The sequence below is a fragment of the Mizuhopecten yessoensis genome, unplaced genomic scaffold, assembly GCF_002113885.1.
Source record: "Mizuhopecten yessoensis strain PY_sf001 unplaced genomic scaffold, ASM211388v2 scaffold9369, whole genome shotgun sequence".
NCBI classification, from domain to species: domain Eukaryota; kingdom Metazoa; phylum Mollusca; class Bivalvia; order Pectinida; family Pectinidae; genus Mizuhopecten; species Mizuhopecten yessoensis.
Window position 1 is genome coordinate 677,469 of NW_018408013.1, and position 8,677 is coordinate 686,145.

Below are 8,677 nucleotides of genomic sequence, written 5' to 3' on the forward strand. Positions count from 1 at the left end.
TGGACAGTGGTTCAGAGAAATACCAACACTTCTGGTAGCAGTGTTATTTTACTGTGAGCAAAATCCACTAATCGAACTGAAAAGTTAACATAATCAAACAACACAGTAATCCAAGATACAACGCCTTCTGCATGATACGTGTGAAGTTATTGAACTTGAATGCACAGCGTCATCCAGTACATGATATCTCATTATTCATATACGTCTGTTTATTATGAGATAACAAGACGGCAACAATGTAACTTGACACATGATAGGTTTATTTCAAATTATTTAATGTAAAAACAACTTTATTAGAATTTGATGTTTTTTGCTTCATATGGCCTTGAACATAAGGAACAATTTTTTATGATTTTTTATTCATCCAGTAATTACAAATTACAAGAAATATTTCAAAGATACAAAAGAAACACAGATAATTTATGGTATTGTGTGTGAGTGACACCTTTGAGGTGGGGACATCAATGTCTTACTTTTCGACGCAATAAACTAGACCAATTTGGTGTGAAATAATTAACTGGTGAAAGTACCAGTCCATGTCCTACATTTCGAGATAGAAAAAAATCATTCTGAAGTTGTGAGATATAGAGGTTCCCCGACGAGTGATGGTTGGTTATCATGTTTATCTAACTCAAGTTAGTTAATCTTCAAATTGTGTAAAGGTTTACCGAGTGTCTTTTACAATTTGAAAATTAACTAAAGAAAGTTAGATAAACATGATAACTAATCATCACAAGTTTGGGGACCTGTTTCTCCCATAACGTTTTATTTTATCTGAAAAACCACATTTTTCCCTTGGGGGAAACAATTGCCATTGAGCAAAACGTCGCAATGGAAAATGACGTTGAAAAGCATGGAAAGTAGATGTTTCCAGTTTAAGATCACAAATTGCTTAAATTGAATATTGTTAAGTGTTTTGATTATGTTGAAGTATGGTTGGTGTATTTCGCACATAACAGGAGTCAAGGGTGTTATGAATGTCCGTTTGACATATAATTTATTTGGTTCTTTAACCCTTTTAACACCGTGGACCATAATGGACTCATCCATATCAATGCATGGTAGAGTCTACTTAAGTTACATAGGGGTGAAAGGGTTAATAACCTTGATACTACTTGCACAATTTAAAATTCATCATTCATGTAGTTTTCATCATAACATGAAAGTGAGCCTTGCATTTCATTGTTACAATATTCTTTTACAGTGATTTCCCCCATTTTAATTAAGTATATATTCCCAGCAATTCTTTCAGAACAGAATTTACTAACCGTGTTTTATTGCCAATAACCAACTATCACTCGACACCTAAATGTTATTTCAGATCATTTGTGAGATGATTTTTAAGTTTTTGATGGAAGAAAAAATGAAGTCAGGGCTCTATCCTTGCAAAAGAAACTAAACCCATAAATTAAACATGATGATGTAAATACAGAAACGGAAATCTTCTGATGTTATTTACTTTTAATGGTACAGCCAGTAATTTACTGGTAGTAATGATAGCTGAGCGCTGTCACTGCAGGTCACAATAAGGTGTTCACATATCAGATACATATCATTGTCTCATTGTAACCTGGTACAGTTTTTAGCTTTAAGTTTTCTATTTTGGTGTTTGAATATACCTGGAAATCCACAACAATTTTTTTTTTTTTTTTAATGAAAGTATGTGTAATGTACACAATTTTTTGAACAGTATGCTTCTTAATTTATCTCAATGAATGGGTTTGTTTGCTAAAGCTATCCGATATAATAGTCATCTGGGGAGGGGGGAGGGGGGGGGGGGATGACCTATCNTGTATGTATATTGGCATTTTCCTATGTGTTTATCAGGGCATCATGCAATAGGTATCATTCTGTATGGGCATGGTTCATAAACTCAAATAGATATTATCCTTTGTATTCATATGAATGTTATCCTATAAATATATATATATTTATAGATGGGCATTATGATATTGATGACATTACATTGAAAATAATTTCAAATGTCACATTGTAGTAATGAGATTCCCTTACATTGCTTTCATTTTCACTGAACACTTTCTTTATAAATTCCTTTTAAACATCATATGAGAGGGAAAATTAACAAGTATGCATAGGTGTTCAAGGTATATTTTCCCATTGGAGTTAACTCCCCTTGGTAGAATTTCCATACCCCCACACCTGTATATACATTGTAATACAGCTAAAGTTAAGTTTGCAGGTGAACAATGTATGCTATCCCACTGGAGTTAACTCCCCTTGGAAGAATTTCCATACCCCCACACCTGTATATACATTGTAATACAGCTGAAGTTAAGTTTGTAGGTGAACAATGTATGCTATCCCACTGGAGTTAACTCCCCTTGGTAGAATTCTCATATCCCCACACCTGTATATGAGAGACTTCATTAGTATTTTTAAGTTGAACATGTAACTACATGTACATGTACACCAACTATATGAATATAATGCAGTCAAATTTACTGGTTTAATGACCCCCTGTCCCATAAATCAAAACACAAAGAAACTACACAAAGAGAATGTTCCTTGTTAACTCTAATACTTTTGTATTATGGAACTGTTTTCCCCTATTTTATTGGAAGTTTTAAATTAGAACAGGATCAAGTAATCATGTTTACAACAGTGTCCGTAAGTGGTGAATTTATTTCTGTTTAAACTAGCTGGTGGTAATGTTCTGCTTATCAAAGAGAAATGGTGAAACAAGTTTGTGATTTCCTGCTGAAGTTTTCTGTTTTCTTAAACATACATCATATAAAGTCATAAATCAGGATCAGAGAGGAAAATAGATCTATATATACCTCCCATATCCCTATCTTTTCCTATTTTTGGTGCCTATTCATCACATGTTTACACTTACCTGCAAGGCTCAAAAGGAAATCCTATTGGTCCCTATATATAGCTACCTATGATATCAATGAGACTCTACTCCTCAAGTCCTCATACCACTACTTACACTTGCTGTTAATTGGTCAATAAGATTAGCCAATTTTGCTTTGATACACAAGTCCATAGTTATAAGGTTCAACTTAGGTAATGCTCGTAAATGTATTTGTTGTATGTTTTAGACGATACACATATTTTAAAGCGGGCATTTTCCTTTTTGTTTAACAGAAATGATGGTGTTCTATTGTTGTTTTATTTTTTATATTTTACAGGATTTGTATTTTGTAAATGAAGCATTTTAAGATTGTGTATGTGTGTCCTTAGAAGTCGTTAGTCATAAAAAAAAAACCGGAAGAATTTCATGATAGGATGCATGATTGAAATTTCCCAATGCGATATTATAGCTGTATAGTTTTTCATTTTAGTTCATACAAAGCACTGCCATATGAAAAAAAAATCACTTTTCTGATATTTTGAAACTGATAATACTATTGATATAGACTGAACTTATTAATTCATAATTTCGTATGTCTACAAAATTTGAATGATGTTTTGGATTATGTCCAAATTTCTGATGTCATTTCTACCATATTGACGACCATTTAGAATGTACGTACATGTACTTGTTAATGGCTAGTGTCATGATTAATTAGATCATGTCATCAAATAGGCTTTTAAGGACTATGCAATAATTAGATATTAGTTTTGTGTGTAGATAGATTTTGTCCCTATTTGAAACTGAAACATCGCATGATTCCAAAATTTGTTCACTGATAGAAAATAGTGTAAACATCCCATCTTTATACTGTACATGTGTACCCATCCTTAATGTGTAAATAGCTGGCATTTATAGATTTACTGGTCCATAAAAAGTTACTGTCTTGGGGTACATCGAAATATCTATAGGAACAGTTCTTCTAGTAGATTTGTAATTCCATATACTTTGATTAGAGTGAAGGTATGCAGTAAAATAAAGCTCGTATTTATTTGAACCCACTAGAGCAGATGAGTAGACAGGCTTGTTCACCACCGAAGAGTCTTTACCACACAAGCGGGTCAACCGTGTCATCTCTTGATTTAATATTATATAAGAGTTGGTCTCTATACATCCTCATAACTTTAAGGTCATTTGTTTCTTTGGATAAAAATATGAACTTTATTTATTTTACAACAATTATGAAACTAGTTATTTCAACTTATATTAATCACTCTTGTTGGCCTGAATGTTAGCGTGTGTGGGGTCTTAATGGTGAAGGGAACCGGAGTAACCAGAGAAAACCCACGTGGTCGGGCAGGTGACCCCCAACCTTTTCACGTCCGATCAGGGAATCGAACCCCGGCCGCCTTGGTGAAAGGCAAGTGTGCTTTCCACTATTCTTTCGATACAGTTGTCAATGGCCATAAACAACCGATTTCTTATACAGAATGTTGTTCAGGCAAGTCAGACTCTAAATTTGGCATAAAACATGACAATTGGAATACCAGTACCAGAATAAGCTACTTGCATGTAATTTAACATGTTGCCACTATTTTAATTAATTCTAGTCGTTTGTGCCCACAACAGATTTGAAGAGCTAGATAACTTGGTGGGGTTACAACTGTCCTGTCACTTAACATTGTATAGAATATACTGTAGAATCATTTCTTTTCGTAGGGTTAAAATTTCATCGTTTTCATATACTAGCCTGTTTCAAGGACATTATATTTCGATGATTTCTGATTTTCCCCTATTTATATCATACCAAATTCATGTTTTCGTGGAAATTTAATTCCGTGGATTTTTGTTATCCACGAAATAAACGAAATTTAATGTCCCACGAAAATTGATGATTTTACAGTAGGTTGTAATTTGAGAAGTTCACATGGCCCGTAGGTGCAGTATCTGCTTTTTAAGAAAATGTTAAATTTTGTATCTCAGAGGTCACTTTATACGATTTATTTATAGAATAATTACATATCAATTTATTTTAATATACTGGCAATGTTATAATGGATTTATATAAATCCATGATGAAATATTGTTAAATAGAATTCTAGGAGTGTGCACTTCATTTCATTTGTAAAGTAAATGATTAACATGATCTCTTGTCGTAATATCTATTAGCCCCTTCACCCCTAAGTAACTTAAGTAGACTCTACCATACAGTCATCTGGGTGAGTCCAGTACGGTCTACAGTGGAAGGGTTAACTCACATCCTGACACTTAAGATCACTAGACATGTCTCATTACTTAGGATGATATTAAGTATAATTCTTAATGGAAATTAACCAAAGTCTCCAGATTTCCAATAGACTCCATCATAATATTTCATTAGCTACATTTTGTGATTTATGCCCATTTTTTGCAGATTTTAAATGTCGTATTGGCTTAAGTAAGTTGTGTATATATGTGTGTCATTTGTTCACCTATTTCCAAATAACTGTTTATGAGATATATAGTTGAATTCATTTCTGATGTACTTGTGAATTAACTCGAAAATATTATTTGTCTTCAAGCAGGTTAACTCCTGTGATTAATTGTATTACTTTGATCTTATTTGGGAAAATACCTTTAAACCAGTTTGTGTGGTAACCTAGTGTAAATTTAAACCAGTTTGTGTGGTAACCTAGTGTAAATTTAAACCAGTTTGTGAGGCAACCTATCAATAAATCATTTTGTGAGAGAATTTACCCATCAACTGAATTGTGCAGGAATTTATTCTTTAACCAGTTTATTAGGGAACATATAGCTGTTTATTATTCTTGTTGATAATTTGTCTCAGTTTTCCTCCAGTCATGTATACATGTTGTAAGCATATAGATGTTGTTGTGATTCTTTATTTATGAATACATGGTACATGTAGTGTATATACTGCTGTGATCTTCTGTGTGAAACATTTTGTTGTTTGACTAATTGTCATTTTCAGTAAGTGCATGTAGAGGTTGTTTTTTAAATAAACAATGTAATTGGACACAAAGGATTAGGGAGTCCAAGAACTGCTGATTGCTGTGTTGAGCAGATTTAAACTAGAAGCTGTCATACTTTTCTTTAGACTATCATGGCAAACCAATTACAAAGTTGACTAGATAAGTCCCTGACAGATATTGGACCCAACATCACCACCCCCACTCCCACCCCCAACCCCACCCACCTTCCTTGATATAAGAGTTGTAACTAAAAGTTTTGTGAAGTATTTGTTATGAACCGAAATTGAATGAATGTGATTTTAACTCTTCATCTCTAACATATAATTATTTATTTTGATAAAGTATTGTTTTTTTGTTTTCATATCAGAGGGCAGACTGATGAATGTTTTTTCTATCCAACTGGGACAGATAACAGGCTATAAGCCAGGGCTGGATTTATCAGTCAAAATGTCCAGGGTATAGGCTGGGGTGTTTAAAAACGTTAGATGCAGACAATGCTGTTCATTTCCTTCATTTATAAATTGTTGAGCTAAATTCTCATATTTTTTTCAAAATGAGGGGAAAAAAAGTTATATGGCTTACCAATTTGGTATCATACCCTTCATCTACCCTGGAGCTGATATAAGTCTGAAACAAGGGTCTCGGTACCTTAACTTACCTTAACATGCTGTAATTTGTCCTTGTTTAATTGTTATTCCTTAACCCTTTCACCACTGTAGACTATAATGGACTCATCCAGATCAATGCATGGTAGAGTCTACTAAAGTTACATAGGGGTGAAAGGGTTAAACTTTTTGTCTTCTTTCAGAACGTTTAGTGGTTCCCCAAAATAAAGACAATATACAATTGGTTAAGGGGATAAATCTTGAACAGCACTTTTGACTTTAAGGTAACGATTTCCTGTTCCTATGTTTCTGTCCCCACTGTTTACTACACATACTTTATGTTCTTCATACTTGTTGACAGAACACAATGACAAATTACGACAAATTACGGTAAACCTAATTTTGCTGTATCAATAACATGAACCTTTGGGATCTAATATTGATAGACACCCTCAATATTCTAGGGGTTATGCTGACTTTTGTTCTCTGCACCCCTGAAACACGTCATGACAAAATTGAAAGCTCAGTATGACGTGCCACATTGTGGATAATATACAAAAAGAACTTGATCCTTTGATGAACATCAAATGAATTTCACAGCACTTAACAGTAAAATTGAACACTCTTGAAGTCTGGAGTCACATCTTTGTACTTTTTAAAGGACAGTTATCGGCCTAGCTATTGGTAAAAGAAAATTACCTTAAACCAAATTGTGTAACACATTCAAAATGAGACGCAGCCTTGTTGTCAAGCATGTCGTTATTAGAATATGGAGCAGAAGATTATGATTTTAGTTCTCCCACTTTTTGATGTAATATTTTCATCTTTGTCAATATTTAAAAAATGTAAATAGAGAATTTAATAGTCTTCTCATGGAGTACAAAATATACATTCCACTTAAATGGCAGAAAATACAACTATACCATTAAAATGTATAGTATGTAATGAGAAACCATTCAATATAGCATCTGTTAAAATAGGTTGAGACAGCTAGTGTTTTATTTCTGTCAGAAAAGCAGATGCTATCACTCTACATTTTAGCTACATAAATGTCAAGCAAGACACTTGTATGGGTCAAGATTTTCAGAGCACTGTTAATTTGATAATTCATATATAAAATCAAATTTTCAAAATAATAAATCTTGGAAATATTTGAAAATTTTAATATTACACTACCAAAAAGTGTACCATTAACTGCCCATTAATAACCCATGACCACATCCCCATTAAAAACCCATTTATTAGCCATATATGAGATGGTTTCTTTAACAAGCTGTGCTTCATCGATGTAAAATATTTGGTATTCTACATACACACACACACACACACACAAATAAGAAAAAAAAAAATCATGCATCCTCACTATATTTACGTATTTTCAATTTATGGATTAATTATATACTTGTAGTAGTAAAACAAACAGGTATATTCATTAAAAACTGGGTAGATATACCTTGCCTGATCCACATGTACAATCCATATGTGCAGTAAATAACATATATTCAAAACCATTCCTTTACCTTTCCTGTTCATTGTACCGCCCCTAGAAAAACCTTGATAGTGGTGCAGGCTAATTATGCTGCTTCGCATATCTCGGTTGCTGTAAAACCCGTGTAATTTGTACATGTATGAACTGAACCTGAAACTTTTTTCATTATAGTTCTCATATTATTTCATACCACAGACAGAGAGAATCCTATGTGTTTAGTAACTTTAAAATATAGAGCTACTGTAGAGAACCGAGGGGAAGCCAAATGTTCAACGTGTTTTGCGGTTAAAATGGGACCCTAGATGTTTCAGAAGGAAGGGTGAAATCCTGTTATGGACTCTGTGTGGTTAACCTTTTGTTACAGTATATTTGTTTTTATCGGATGTTAAGTTTTTTGTGGGCTGATTTGTTTGAATTTCTTTTATCAGTGTTCCAATGAGACCTTTGTATGACTAACATAACAATTTGAATGGTTTCTTCAAATTATCTATTTTTATTTAGTAACTGTAGGAAAATATATTGTTTCAGTTTTAATTTGAAAGAAAGTCATTTGAATATTGCTTTATTTTGTCGTCTAATAATTTTTCAATCAGTTTGTTAAATAGAGGATCTGTCATTCGTTTCCCTTCATATTAGATTTATGATACAAGTTTTGGATTTTTCATGTTTGTGAGCCTCTGGAGAGCAAATACGAATGGATACGAATGGCAGATTCTTTCTATCATATAATACAAAGTAAATTGTATAATTGTGATCTGAAACAAATATTTTGCACTTGGCCGCCTCTGAAAAG